This window comes from Dipodomys merriami, unplaced genomic scaffold (genome assembly GCF_024711535.1).
Source record: "Dipodomys merriami isolate MVZ:Mamm:240054 unplaced genomic scaffold, mDipMer1.0.p SCAF_12, whole genome shotgun sequence".
In the NCBI taxonomy this organism is placed as follows: domain Eukaryota; kingdom Metazoa; phylum Chordata; class Mammalia; order Rodentia; family Heteromyidae; genus Dipodomys; species Dipodomys merriami.
The window spans coordinates 30028549-30043787 of NW_027202493.1; the positions used below are offsets into that span (position 1 = coordinate 30028549).

Here is a 15239-nt window from a genome sequence, read left to right on the forward strand (position 1 = left end):
CCAGAAAAAAAAATCTGAAAATGAAGGTGAGGCTCAAGCGATGGAGTGCCAGATATGAAGAATAAACCCATGCCTCAACTTGAAGCCTTGAGTTTGAGCCTGAAAGAAATAAAAAGAAAAGGAAAGGAAAAAGAAGCAAGGAGAGAGAAAGAAAGAAAGAAAGAAAGAAAGAAAGAAAGAAAGAAAGAAAGAAAGAAAGAAAGAAAGAAAGAAAGAAAGAAAGAAAGAAAGAAAGGAAGGAAGGAAGGAAGGAAGGAAGAAAGAAAGAAAGAAAAGGGCTGGGAAGGTGGCTCAGTGGTAGAGTGCTCAACTTGCATGCGTGAGGCCCTGGGTTCGATTCCTCAGCACCACATAAGCAGAAAAAAAAGCTGGAAGTGGCGCTGTGGCTCAAGTGGTAGAGTGCTAGCCTTGAGCTGAAGAGCTGAGGGACAGCACCCAGACCCAGAGTTCAGGCCACATGACCAGACCCAAAAAAAAAAAGGAAGGAAGGAAGGAAGGAAGGAAGGAAGGAAGGAAGGAAGGAAGGAAGGAAGGAAGGAAGGAAGGAGGGAAGGAAGGAAGGAAGGAAGGAAGGAAGGAAGGAAGGAAGGAAGGAAGGAAGGAAGGAAGGAAGGGAGAAAGAGAGAGAAAGAGAAAGAAATAGAGAAAGAGAGAAAGGAAGAGAAAGAAAAAGAGGGAGAAAGGGAGGAAGCAAGGAAGGAAGGGAGGAAGGAAGGGAGGGAGGGAGGGAGAGAAGGAAAGGAAAGTAAATAGGGAGGAAGGGAGGAAGTAAAGAAAGAAGGAAAGAAGGAAAGAAGGTAGAGCTATGCCAGAAATTCCTTTTGTATTCATTCTCCTATGAACACTCAGAGAGATGCAATAGCACTGAATGTACCATTGTCATGCACACCATCACAGGCTTCTGTGTCAACCGCTGTGGCACAGGGCAGCCAGTTATCCTCAGGGAATGGGAAATCACCCAGATGTGCTGCCAGTGGTCCTTACAAGTACAGTGATATGTTACAGTATGTTAGGTAAAAAGATATTATCATCCAGTTTTAACTAAACAAACCTTTATCATAAAGAAGAGATTTTTTTTAAGATTCCCGTAAAGATTCTCTCATCGAAGCACCATTCAAAGAATGCAAACAGAAACCATTAACAGAAGACTGGTAAAACTGACTTTGCTAGCTAGGATATGGAAACAACCTAGATGCCCCACCACAGATGAATGGATCCAAAAATTGTGGTATCTATACACAATGGAATATTATGCAGCCATTAGAAATGACAAAATAATGGCATTTGCAGGGAAATGGATGGAGCTAGAAGGAATCATGTTGAGCGAGGTAAGCCAAGAACGAAGAGACAAACAGTACATGGTCTCCCTGATAAGTGGATGATGAATCCAAAATGTTAGGTGATATGACAAAACTAACAGGACTTAAGAAACAAAGAACTCCCACTCATCTGGTTGAACCACTACTAAATATCCCCATGCTGCTGATCACATATATGGTATATAACATATGAGCACCGTTATATATTACAGACTGTGATAGACAATTTGCTCCAGGAAAGTTAGAATGAACTTGTGACTTTAAATGAGCATCATTATTCCACAATACTGTGAATTTCCGGAAATTAAGTAATCACTTAATCACAATCAAAAAAAAAAAAAAAAAAAGAACCTTGGGGAAGGGAGAGAGGGAGGGGATGGTAGGGGGAAAACAATGGAGGGGGTAACAATGTTCAAGAGGAAGTGTACTCATTACCTCACTCATGTAACTGTAACCCTCTGTATAGTATCTTTACAATAAAAAAAATTAAAAAAAAAAACTGACTTTGCTGCTCCTTGTTAGTTAAGAGCTTTTGCCAACCACAAACAATGCAGAAACTAATGACATGAGTCCAACAGCAAATCAGCTCAAGTATGTTTAAGCAGACAAGACTATTTCAAGTGTGAATTTGCAGCCTTTACTGATGTTGCTGAATCTCACCTTAAAATATTTAAAATTTTTGTCTAATTCTTTATCTTATCCTCTGTTACTTTATTTTTCAAGGGTTTATAATTTACATAATGTATCAGTAATGTGGATATGTAATTTGCAAATGAATATATTTAAAATGGTTTGCTGATGAGGTTCATAGTAAAAAGAGAGAATTCACTGGCACCTAGCATGTTTTATTTCTCCAAGGTTTTACATTCCAGTTCAGACTTCTATGTCAGGCACAAATAGACTACACTACACTTGATGAAAATGGCATAAAAGCAGCTTTCCACAAACAGTCTGGACTGTCTGGTGATATTAAATATTAATTGATCCTAAATAGCTGACTTTCTGAAAATATAAAAATTCAGCATTCAAACAACTAAGTAATCCAACACCGTCGTATGATATATAAATGTTGTAATTAAGTAAAAATAATCATTTCATCATATACTGCAATTTGAAGTGCTTGCTTGGCTTGATTTCTCATAACTGGTGCTCTACTATTTGAGTCATGCCTCAGCCCAGCTTTTTGCTTTGTAATTTTGAAAATGGGAATCTCTCAGACTTCTCTTCTCCCAGCTGACTTCAAATCTCAGTCTTTGAAATATCAGCCTCCTGAGTAGCTAGGGTTAAGGTATCACCACCAGCACCCACCTATTCTGCAATTTGATTACTGACAGCATCTCTCTATATAAGACCATCTCCCTATATCTGTCTGGGGCCTCTAAAGACAGCAGAAGCTTTATCTTCACTCCATCATAACAACTGCTTAAAATTCTTTGTGGCACTAATCAGAGCATAAACAACAACAGCACAATAAAATATTCAGCTTGCTATTTACTTGAATGTATAAGGCTGTCAGTTAAAGTTCTAGCACTCAAGATAACAAGAAAATGAGAGTGTGTGATCTGGTTATTTCTAGTCAGATAGTTAGAAGTGAGAAAGAGAAAGGAGAGGAGAGGAAGGATGGGAGGGAGGGAAGGAGGGAATACAGGAAGGATAAGGAGGATAGGCCGAAGGTACAAAAACAGCTGCAAAAACTTTTCAATCATTAATGTAGCTATTTAATATCAAGTGATATGAAGGTGTTTTAGCAGAGAAAAGCCCTGCAGTAAATTACAGCAGGCATTCCTAATTCTGTAACTTTCTAATAAAACACAGAAAGAAGCACTGGAGAGGGGGGAAAAAAGGAAATAGCAAGATCTATAAAAAAAATGTTTCTGAGGGCAAGTTCCCTTATATGATTATGTGTCGGTTGCTGTGCAAACTGGAGACTCAAATTTCTCTTCTCAGATGTCCCCATTATAAATACCTGGGTCATGATTTTAAAAGCAATATAATTAACAAAGCACACAGCACACAAATTCAAATGTTACTTCATTACTGTGACTATTTTATCTTTGATAAACCATCATACTTATCTTTATAAGTGACTTTATAAGTGATATTAAATGTCACTCTATCTGAAAAAAGAAAAATACAGCATTCAACCTACTAAGCAATTCAAGAGGCTAATATGATACATAAATTTTGTAATTTTGTAATAAAGCAAAAATAATCACTTGATTTGATTTTGTAATTTGATTACAGACATCATCTCTACTTGAATAGCACAAGATGCATAGAAACTAACAATGTTTAGGAAAGCAAAAATAATCACTAGGAATGTAAGGAGATTGTTTCCTGCTTTATTTATCCCAGATTAATGAGAGTTACATTGCCTGGTTTCTTACTGAAAAAAAAAGTTTTTTCACTTTTTTGTCTCAGCAAGTTAAAAGTTTATGGAAATCATCTCATGAATACAATTTATCATTCTAGTTAAATCCCATTTGACAGAACAAAAACAGTACTACTGGATACCAAGTGTTGCACTACACAATTATTTAGGGAAAACAATAACATTGTAATTAAGATCCTTATATTTAACTCAATATTAAAAATCATAGTATGCTAGTATCTTCTTCTGTGTGTGTGTGTGTGTGTGTGTGTGTGTGTGTGTGTGTGTGTGTGTAATTTGCATACACTTCTTTGGTTGGGCTTCATCATCCATTGAAGAACAATTTTCAAAGTCAATGGGTACCAGAGAAGCCAGGATAGAGCTAAATCGGAGGAAACAGAATTCCATCTATTGGGTTATGTAAATTCGTTCTTCATTTTCCTATTTAAAATGAAAGCAAATCAGAGCTTGCCTAAGCAAACTTTCTTTTTTTCAGATTTCGAGTTTCTGCGTTCCTTCTGTCATATTTTTATTTATCCCTCTAAGACATCATTTTATAGATGTAGTTAAAAGGGTACTTGTTCATATTCTCTGGTTTCACTTCACATCTAAACAAGAAATGTTTTAGATAGGTCACAAGCAATATCAGAGAGAGAGAGAGAGAGGAAAAAAGTGCTCTGGTAGATTCTGCAAAGGATAGGAAGTCTGTCCAGAGTACTGTCTGTTTGTACCCAGCACGAATAGAGAATCCTATTACCTACCAAAGTATTAGGAAAGTGCTCCCAGCTGAAAGCATTTATCCAATTCCAATTGTTTGAAACTCTAAAATACTAAGGACAATATTGTTCCAGGAGCTACTGTTTGAAACAATACAATGCCTGTTCAAGAGTGAAAACTCAGTATTTGGAAATCTGAGTCTGTTTAAAAAATAATAACTGTGCATCCAAAAAAGAATTCCTTTTTATAAAAAAGTATTTATGTGCCAGGCACATGTTTTTAATTTTCATAACATTGGCTTACCTAAATAAATACATAGAATCTAATCATTGTTTCTTGTGTGGTGATCTTTGGAATATTATTTTATTTTAATGAGTTTGCAAAGAAGTTAATGAATAATAATGTGGAAAATGCATATCTGTCAGTATCAAGTTGCTGTGGTTTATGAGAATTGCAAAAATGTTAAAAGAAAAAGGTTTAAAAGGAATTGAAATATGCTCTGATTTTAAAAGACATGAATGCAGCCACATCCTTATAGGATAATGTCAGATAAGAAGTAATCATGTTCCCCCTACTATTTTGTTTGTTGGCAATTATATGAGAATAGTAGTAATGCCTTAAGGTTTATTTTCATAGTTGGTCACTCTATGTGGGATTAACATCAGCATTTCTGTAATTCTCTGAGATCACCCAATTGAAAATAACATGGTAAAACATGTAAATGGTTAAGACACTCTAGCAGCTTTAATACCAAACAGATTAACACACAGGAAAATAATAGTATAATTTGTTCACTGGATCATATGCCAGACCACTTCTTTTGGTGAAAAGAGAATTGTTATGAAATAGTATTCTTCCTAACTACTCCTTAGTATTTCATGAAATAGTATAGCAGTCAACTGACTAGAAGATGATTTATGATATACATGGGTGTGCATGATGTTGTAGGGACTTCAAATACTATTCCGTGGCTTTGTCATTGAGCAATTTTATGAAGCCATCCTCTCTGAGATTTGCTTTTAGTAAGTGAGAACCAAAATGTTACAATAAGAATCATACAAGATAGTGAAGACGCATTCCAGGTAGGATTATAGGCAAAAAAAAAAAAATGAAAGTGATTGCTTATTGGTTAGAATGTGTATGAATTCAGTTTATGACCACCAAGGCACTAATATAACATCTGTACTTTACACATCCTCAATAAACTACACGTTAGTATGCACTTCAGAATCTTTTTTTAATATTCTCTGCCTCAACTTCCCCTCTCCTTCCAAAATAGGTAAACACTTCAATCTAAGATTAAATCATAAAATAGTTACCCAAGCCACACCTCCTAGTTTTAATCCATGTAAAAGGCAGACTTCACCCTGGAGAGTATACTGCTCCATAATCCTTGTTACATATTATGGGAGTGGAGCAGCAAAACTTTCCATCTCAAAGAAATGTAGCAAATAAAGGTGTGTCTCCACCACCGCCACCCCCAGCAGGAAAAATCTGTGCCATAAACAGCGCGGCGCTGCTGGGAATTTAAATCATGGTGCTTCCACTTGGGCTGAGAGTCTATTTTATTTTTGAAAAAGAGCTTTATTATCATATTTTCTACCCCCCACACACACACACTTTTTTTTCTTTTTAGCTACAAGTGCTCCTCCGTGTAGAGCAGAGTAAATACTACAGTTTTGCTCCACAGTAGCTAAGATGTAATTGTCTGTGAAAGACCAGGCTTAGGACTTGATTGAAGTACCGTGGTGCTGATGCAGGCTGCGCTCCCCGCGCGGGGAGGAAGCCGCGCCGAGGCGGACCCGGCTGGGGACCGGGCCACCCCGCCACCCCGCCACCCCGCCGCCGTCGCCGCCGCCGCCGCTGCCCGGGAACCCAGGCCGCAGAGTCAAAGCCACTTTGTGCGCGCGCGCGCGCGCGTGTGTGCCAACACCAGTGCGCAGCCGCGGGGACGCCAGCAAGAACGGGGCCAGCCCGTGGCGCAGCGCAAACCAGCCGGGGAAACCGAGGAACCACTCCCATCGAAACTGCAGAAGAATGGACGGAGCGTGGGAGGAAGTGTGGGGCGTCGGGGGGAGTGGGGACATGGAGTGGGACACAATAAAACTGGAAGGAACCGGACAGTGAGCCTCCCATGCGTGGATTGCACTTGATCGGGGAGGGGTGCGGGGGTGCGCGTTCTGTAAGTCAGGACCCGGGGGAGGTCGGTCTGCCGTCGCGCAGCCCTGCGTCTCCGGAGGCTCTGGGCGCGGCTCCCCCCACCCCGGGCCGCGCGCACCCCGCGCCTCCTCCACCCGGGGGTGCGGGGCGGAACGCGGCCGGCCCGACGCCGATTTACCCCCCCACCCCACCCCACCCCACCCCACCCTCCCGGGCGGCGCTGAGGCCGCAGGCCTAGCCGTAATTGCAAAGCAAACAAGGCTGACACGGTGCGTGGGTCTCCGGCTTGGCCGCCAATTGGTTCGAGCAGCTCCAGTTCAAGGCACTTGGTGGAGGAAAGATTGAAAAGTGCGGGGAGGGTTTCCCCGAAGGAGAACTGGAGGGGGAAAGCGGGTCGGCCTGCGCACAGCACCTGGGGGTTCCAAGCTGCGAGTGCGCCCCCATCCCCCGCGGGGGGGGGCGCGGTTAACCCCTTCCTGCCCGCCTCCAACGAAATGTCCCCCGCAAATGGACTGGGGGAAGTTGGGGCTCTGCCCCTCCCAAAGCCAGGACCTCTCTTGGCCTGGACAACCCTTGTTCAATTTCAGAAACCCAAAGGGGAGGGATCAGAATGAGCATGGAACCCCGGTGATCAGGACAGTCCCAACAAGGGGATCAGGACAGTCCCAACAAGGCCTGAAGAGTCGTAAGGTGTCTACATCTAAAGCGCGCGAAAGACTGGAGCTAGCAGCACCTCCGGTCGCCCCCCTTCCCTGCCCCCCAGCATTCTCAGGCCTAGGCCTCAGCCCCGCGTCTTGATTTCCCAGGTTGAGGCCTGGGCGATCCCGGATCGTTCCTCCAGGGCAGGGAGTCTGCGTGGTGCGAGTCGATGGAGAAGAGGCCGCGGGTGGGCAGCGCCGGAAGGGCACACCTGGTCGGGCTGGCACCCATCATGGTTGAGCTGGGTCTTCAGGTAGCTGGAAGAAGGAGGGTGGGGGACAAAGCAGGAAGAGAAAATGCATGAATAATTATTGAGCGTCTCCTGGGTCTCTCTCCAGGGTTTTAATCTTTACTTCCTGAGGCTCCCATGCCCCGTTAGGTCCCTGTCATTGTCTCAGATAGTTAGAATCTTAGAGACACGGAGAAAGATGGTGTGTCCAATGCTGGAGAGTCGCAGGTGGCCCCTGCCCGACTCCTGACGCTAGGCACCGCGGAGCCAGGCTGGGGCTAGGGCTGAACCCCAGCAGACTTTCACCAGCCCCCCTCAAAGCCTAGCGGGTGGTGGCCTCTTCCACCTCCTCGATCAGCTCTCATCTCTTTCGAAATAAAGGAACCAATCCGATTGCCATCCCACCAGATTTCTGTACTTCTCATTTCCACCGCTGTCTGAGCATCTTGGGCGCAGTGTATTCACTGGCCTGTTAAGAAATCCACGGGTCACCGCAGGTGAAGGATACAGTTCCAGACAACTACCAGAGAGTATGGGTGATGTCGCCAAAAATGAGTTCCAAGGAGTGGAGCAGCTGTGATTTGGGGAAGAGTAAGGGAGACGTGCTATCTAGAATGGCTTCCCAGAGGAGGTGGTATTTAGACTGAGCCTAGAAATCACCAAGAGGGTTGGAATTTCCAACACGTGAGGCCGATGAGCTGCTTGACAAAGATCCTGGCTTACTCAGTGGGGTAGCCGACCCACAGCTTTGACAATGTGGAAGTCACGCCTTGGCCATCTGCACCCATCTCCCGCCTGCCCCTCTAGCTTGAACGACTGCAGTTTGATCTCCAGTCCTTAGGAGTGAAACCTAAAGCTTGGAAGCAAAAACTAGTGGGTAATCTTTGCTATTACTAATATCAAAGGCCCTTTATAAGGGGCAGGAATGGGAAGGTAGCGCTAGGGGCGCTCTCCCAAGACATCCCAACTACCAGAGTCACGCATTCCTGCACTTTTCCAGATACAGCTCATCTGAGCTGTATCTTGACCAATCTGGAAGTTTCCTTCTGAAGTCACTGGAAAGGGCAGACCCCCAGGAGAGTAGGGAGGACTGGTTTTGGTTGTACTTCCCTAAGAATGAACTTCTCTTTCCGTTAGGGGAAAAAAAATCAGTCACACCCATTTATTGAAGTCTCTAAATGTATTCTGAATTCTCCTTTTTCTGTGCGCAACCAATTTCTTCGTTTGAAGTTGGATGCATGGCAAGCAGAATCCAATTCCAGTTTTTGTTCCTCGAGGGTTTGGCCTGTGTTAACTTAAATGGGCACTCACACAAGTACTAAAAAGAAAACCATTCTCTCCTGGAAAATGGAACAAAGTAGTCCTTTTTCAATCACAGGGCAGATCTAATCAGTACCAAGAAATTGGCCTCCTGATGCTGTGCATTTCCAGCAAGCGTCCTGCCTTCTCTGTTTATATTTTCACTTTGCCGCTTGTAATTATTTTTATTTTAATTTTCTGTCACTGTAACAGAAACCAGAGCCTTTCCTTTTAATGTTTTGTACACAACATGTTCAGTTTGATAAGATGTTCTTTCCTATTCTCTTGTAGCTTGCCTTTTCTTGTTTAGAGTTCTGTATCACAAGTTCCTAATATTTCCCCCTCTTTTTTTTAAAAGAAGAACTTTGTCCCTGTCTTGCTTTATTTGTTTGTGTGAAATTTAGTTTGAAAGGAGATCAGAGAGAGCAGAAGGGGTTTGTAATAAGAGAATGACCGAATGACCCAAAGGCTGATTATCTATCATTAACTGGAGACTCGGTGTACCCAAATTACCAGGGAAACCTCAGTGCACCGGATCCTTACCGCGCCAGAAAGGCAAGCATGGAATGCGCACACGGAGACAGGCTTGCGGCTTGCACAGTCGGCTCACACGCATTTTCTTAAGGAATTTTCTTTCAAAACTCAACTCCAGTTGAAGAGACAAATGTATTCTATTGTAAGAAGTTGTGCACACGTGGGGGGGGGGGGAGTCTCTCCTGAAAGACTAACTTGAACATTTTTATGACTAACGTTCTGCATTGATTCGTGAGAGGCAAAATTGCAGTTAATTGTCTAAGCTCCAGAGAATATTGAGAAATCGAGCCAAGCTGCTTTTGATCTGCTCACGCAGCTAAACCCAACCCTTGTAAAAATCGAGGTTTGCCAGTAATATTGACAATAAAAGTGTTTCTTTTTGTTAACCTGAAACCTAACCATCCTGGCTCAAGTCCCTTGTCTATAAGCAAAAACCTTAGGGGGGAAAAATGTAGGCCAGGTTCCGAAGGAACTGTCAGACATCAAGAAATCCATCTACATGGACTTGCAAATGGATTTGCAAAAGAAGCTACAGAATCGGACTTTCCCTGGAAAGCCAAAGCGTAGAAGTTGGAACTGCGAAGGCGAGGTCCTGGCTTTGAGTCACAAACAAATCTTTGAGTCACATAAATGATTTCTCCAAAGCCCCACATTTTAAGTTGTTAATTTCATTCATATTTTACTTGGAACCCCAGGCAACAGTGAACACGAGTTGAAGTCTATTACATTTCAGTAGTGCAGTTATGCAAAAGCACATTTATTTCTTCATCTGAGTGGTGAATGATTTCCTTCCAACATAGAAGAAAATACCTAGCTTGATTTTTTTTATTTTATTTAAATGTTATTTTGTAATTTCTTGGGGTAGTTTTGGGGGTAGCACTGGAGATGGTACTGGGAGCCTTGAGCATGCTAGGCATACATTCAACCCCAAGAATATTTCTAGGTCTATATAATTTGCTTAAAACAATAATGTGGGCAAGTATTTGATGTAAATCCTGTGTATGGATTTACATTAAATAATGTAATTTTATGTGACTTTTGCTTTAAATCCTGTGTTTTGCTACAGAGTAGTAAAGATCAGTAAAGATCTGATTTCTCATACTTCTTTGGGCTAATAACACCTTCCTTATGTATGTAGCAGGCTATGTTTGTAAGGCCCTTTTTATCTGATGCTGCCTTTAGCCTGAATAAGTATTTTTGCTTTATGGACAGACTTGGCTACCTGTCAAAGTGGTTAATCCTTCTTTATCAGTGAAAATGCTCTGAAGCAGCAACATGTCTTCTGGTTAATACAGGGATCTGGTTGTGGATTATATGGAGAAAATGAAAAGTTCTATTGCCTGTAATACTAAATAGTTGAATTTTCCTTAAGAACTTAACAATAAACCAATAGTTGATTGTAACACACTAGCCTCGGTGTCTGTGATAAGCAAAATAATAACTTTAATTTATTTTAATATGAATAAATACATAAAATTTAAATCTTATAAATCCAAACCTTGTTGGAGGATAAATTTGAGACAAATGAGGAAGGAAATAGAGAGAAATGGGAGGGAAAAGTGGGGGGGGGAGGGAAATGTACAGTCACTTAACAAGCCCTGAATTTCTCCACTGATATAACTGTTCCTAAACAAAATTGGATTGAAAAGTTCATGAGCAGTCAATCAGCCCCTCCATCATTATTTAAACTGGACTAGCCCTTTTCTGCTCCAGGTCCACAGATCTGCTGTAGAAAAGGGGCCTCAAATACACTGCCCTTCCTCCATTAAAAAAAAAAAAAACTAAGAAAAAATTGTCCAGAGGAAATAAAGCCATGTAAATGTCAAGGCATCTTTTCATACACTTCATTTTGGGTGTTAGAGGGATGGTTATTTTGTTGTTTGTTTTTGCCAAGTTTACAGGCATCATTTCGCCAAGAGGAAGAACTACAGAACTCCAGTTAGAGGGAGAACTTTGCAGCTGCTCAGCCCATATAACATGTTCTGAATGTTTTAAACATTGTAGAAGTTAGTGCCTAACACATAAAATGATGCAGCCCTGTTCAAGAAAGTAATGAGAGCCACCCGCGTCACAAGAAGCACTGTTTTGGGAGCAGGTAGGGCGGGCTGAGACTGCATCTTCAAAACCATACTAGTTTTCCTGACATCTTCTGGGTTTCATATTCTTTCTTGAGTCCTGAGCATGATCTTGAGTTCACCTTATTAGAGATATGTAGAAGCATGCTCAAAAATTATTTCTACAGCTTTGGTTAAGAAAAAAGGCTAAAAAGTCTTTTGAAAGACAAATGAAGGATTTGAGTCCTGACTCCTGTAAATATACAACGTGTATTTATGACCTTCTGAGCTGGTCTCTTTTGGGTCCGGTTTATTTTGAGTTTTCATGAGCAAAACACAAGATGCAAAATTGCTCTTGCCACTGAATAAATTTCTTTAAAATATCTATAGTTTTCCTTTTTTAAAAAAAAAAAAAGCCTAGAGTTCAAAGAAAACTACTTTCTCTTAACCCAGCTTGATTTTAAAAGGAATGCCTCACAACACTAAAACCATTTGCAATGGCGTGTTCAGCCTTTCTAGTACTCTTTGAATCTTTTCTAGGGAAAGCTGTAGTACTGCTAAAGGAAAGGAGACCAGTGACTGGGGCCCAAAGTATATGATTGAAGCCAGCTCTGTTGGTCTGGTTGAAGGCAAATGTAATATTGCAGCACTGCAAGTACATCATCAGCTAAGACCAAGACGGCGGCCACACAATCACCGACACTCCTCGAACCTAGGCTGCCTCCCCTCCCCATAACTGGTCTCCAGACCCAGGACCCTCAGCCTTCAGCCTGGAAGGAGTTAGAGAGGAAGCTTGCCTTTCCTCCCACAACCCCTGGCTTTCTCCCAGGGCACCCAGAGTAGCTCCCCAGTATGCATCATCACACTTTTCTGACTCCTCAGAGTTCTCAATATGTATCCTTTGGGGGGCAGTGTATACCAGAGGCCATTCTAGTTCAACCCACGAAGGGGTAGGGGGTCCTCAGGGTGATATCTAAACTGACAGGACACTCTTTCTATCACTACCATTACAGTTGACTCTGGCACTACCAGCCCTAGCCACCTAAATTGGGGATGAACTTAAGACGACGCCTTAGTTTCACAGCTTTCCACAACAGCAGGCTAACACCCTCGAATTCTTGGATCAAACATGAACCACAAAAAACAACACGAAAAGAAACCAGAGAATGTGTTTTGTGGTGCATTCAGAACCCCTCTGGCCTCTCTGAATCATTTACTACAGTTGGAGACACCCTAGAACTTACCAACGTGTCCCCTAGCCATCAACGTTCTGCGTTTCTAAGGCTCTAACTGCTGGGGTTTGGGTTTCTGAGATACACAGTGCTTTCGATCATCCCTGGATCGTAGTAATTAACTGATAATGATGCTGTCAGTGAGGAGTAATGTTCAGATTAGCATCATTTACGAGCCTTTTCGGTTCCAAGCTGTCCGTTTCTTTTATCACTTGCCATGAGACTATCTGGGGCCACGAATCGAATCCATTCCCTCATTGTGTTGTTGTTTCCATTTTGAAGCTTGGGAAAGGCTAGATGTGATAAGTTCTGACCCATCACAACTGCACCCACTCCCCTCTAGAGGGTAGCTTCTCCATCCCCAACCCAGACATCTTCTGGATTCTTTTTATTTTCTTTTAATCACCTAAATATTGTTTCCTGAAGACAACCAAACAAATATTTTCTCTATTTTTATTAATACTTAGAGCAAGAATAACCATCTTACTTAGTCTACCTGAACCCAAGGCCTAAATGTGTTTTTTTATAAACAGATTTTTTTTTAATGTACCCAATGTCAGAGGATTGAACTACTAGTATTTACACATTTAGGGTATGTCTCCTGATGAAATGTAAACAGAATCCTGCCACCCTACCTGTATTCTTGCCTTTAAGAAGTTCCTTTAAAAAAAAAATCTCCTCGCGTCCAAAAGTCTACAGACCCACCCAGGTTGGGAGCACGCGCTGTTGGCTGCTACTTTGTTCTGATACCAAATGCAAGCCCCTAGCGCTCATCAACAGGTTGGGATTCAGCTACTCCCCTTTGCTCTACCCTCTGCCATAAGTCGCTCGGCTCCCTATTAAGGGAGCTGAAGAAGAGCGGGTGTGTTTGGACTCCCAGCCTGGCTTTTTACAGTCCTCAGTTCCCTCCCTTCTCCAACCGCCCAACTAATTACAATATGCCTTTAATTGTATTTACTTCTTGGTGCTCTAGACTCAACCAGGCCCCCGAAGCACCACCGTGTCCTCTATGTCCTCTCTGGGAACTGACCTGGCCCTTAGCCACAGAGTCGACCCCGAGTCCCCGAACTAACTGTGTTCCCTCCGGCCGGGTTTGGTCTCCCGCCTGCGCTGCTTGTAGATCTAATGGCTTCGGTCTGTCCGTCCGTCCGTCGTGGCAGAAGCGGGCCAGGTCCAAGGCCGCACACCCTGCGCTCCACCCGCTCCGCCCGTCTAATTTACAGCCCACCAACTCCTGTTGACACTCTTTTCCACACCGGACTCCACCGGGGGGCCAAATCCTTTAGCCATCCACATCCTCCCCGAAGGTGGGGGGGGGGGTCCACCACTCCTGGACGATTTCAACTCCTACCCCTGGACGGTCCTCACCTCCGCCGCGAAAGCTCTGCGCGGGGGCTCTCCACCCGGAGCGCGCCGCCGCCCGAGGGTCCCGCGGCCCGGCGACTTACACGTGGAGATCCATTTCCCATCAAAGTACGTCCGAGATCACCACTGGCCTGCAGTCTAAACATCCACGAGCCGTCCTCCCGGCCCGCCTCTTAAAGTGGCGTTTAATAGTTCCCCTCCGATAACTAAACCTGCTTTCCACAGATGCCCGCTTTTATGGGGAGGCAGGAATGCAGAGATGTATTTATATGTTTGTTCATAAAAACTGGAAAATAAGCTCTGAACACGCTGTAAAAAATATTCAGTTACTTACCAAACAGGCTAGTTAAACCCAGGGAACACCAAGTCCGGCCACACCGCCGATTCTCACCGCGCTTTGAAATTGGACGTCCAGAGAGTCTCTCCATGGATGCCTGGCATTCCCCTACTACAAGGAAAGGAAAGCATTTACGATCAGTTGGGGCTGTTCGTCCACCCCAGGTGGGTGGGGGAGTGGGGGAGTGTGGAGAGGAGGATCTCAAATGCGATCTCTCCAAGTTGTCACAATAACCCGAGTCACCCCTCTCCCGCAAACTGATGGAAATGGGATCGAGAAAGCCAAGAACCCTCGGGACACTCGCCTGCAGCGCGGGCCAGGTCAAAGGACTGCACCCGTCCCTCAGTCGCTCCACGTACCCACCTCGGCCCCCCCGGAGCCCGTTCCCCGCCGTGGTGGTGGTTCCTGTGCCCAAGAAGGCTCTCACACAAAACGGCACCAGGCCGCCGGCTCATTTTTTCCTGCCTCGATTGCCTACCAAAATCCTGGGGAAAAGCTGTATCCGCCTTCCTGGTTTGGGGCTACACACACACACACACACACACACACACACACACACACACACACACACACACACAGTCTAGAAAAGAAAGTGGAGTGATACAATACCTGGTTTGCGATTCTTCAATATTTGAGACTTGAAAGGGGGGGGGAATATTGTGATTTTTTTTTTAAATAGTGAAGCATCTGTTAAACACTTGAATTAACCTCTGGCTGCTAAAAAAAAAAAAAAATTTAACCCTGCCCCCTTTCCCTTGTTTTAATTACCTTATGGTTATGAGCGAACAGCCAATCCTAGACCGGGACCCCGGCAATTAGCAACTGGAACATCAAAAAGTTTTATTGCGGAGAGCGCGAGGCGCCGCCCCCGCCGCCCCCGGATTGGCGTGCGCAGCCTCTGACGACATATATTAACCCGAGCG

The 15239-nt window shown here is 43.6% G+C and overlaps 1 long non-coding RNA gene across 2 annotated transcripts; it reads right to left on the bottom strand.

Annotated features, from left to right (window-relative positions):
* Nucleotides 1-3639: 3639 nt before the first annotated feature.
* LOC138823286 (uncharacterized) lies at nucleotides 3640-15147 on the bottom strand. 2 transcript variants are annotated; one of them, XR_011370777.1, is made up of 3 exons: nucleotides 15085-15147; nucleotides 14314-14427; nucleotides 3640-7523 (listed from the first exon to the last, which is right to left on the bottom strand). It is a non-coding gene; the product is annotated as an uncharacterized lncRNA (long non-coding RNA). The 2 variants fall into 2 exon arrangements; XR_011370776.1 differs by lacking the exon at nucleotides 15085-15147 and adding an exon at nucleotides 14926-15051.
* Between the last annotated feature and the right edge of the window lie 92 nt (nucleotides 15148-15239).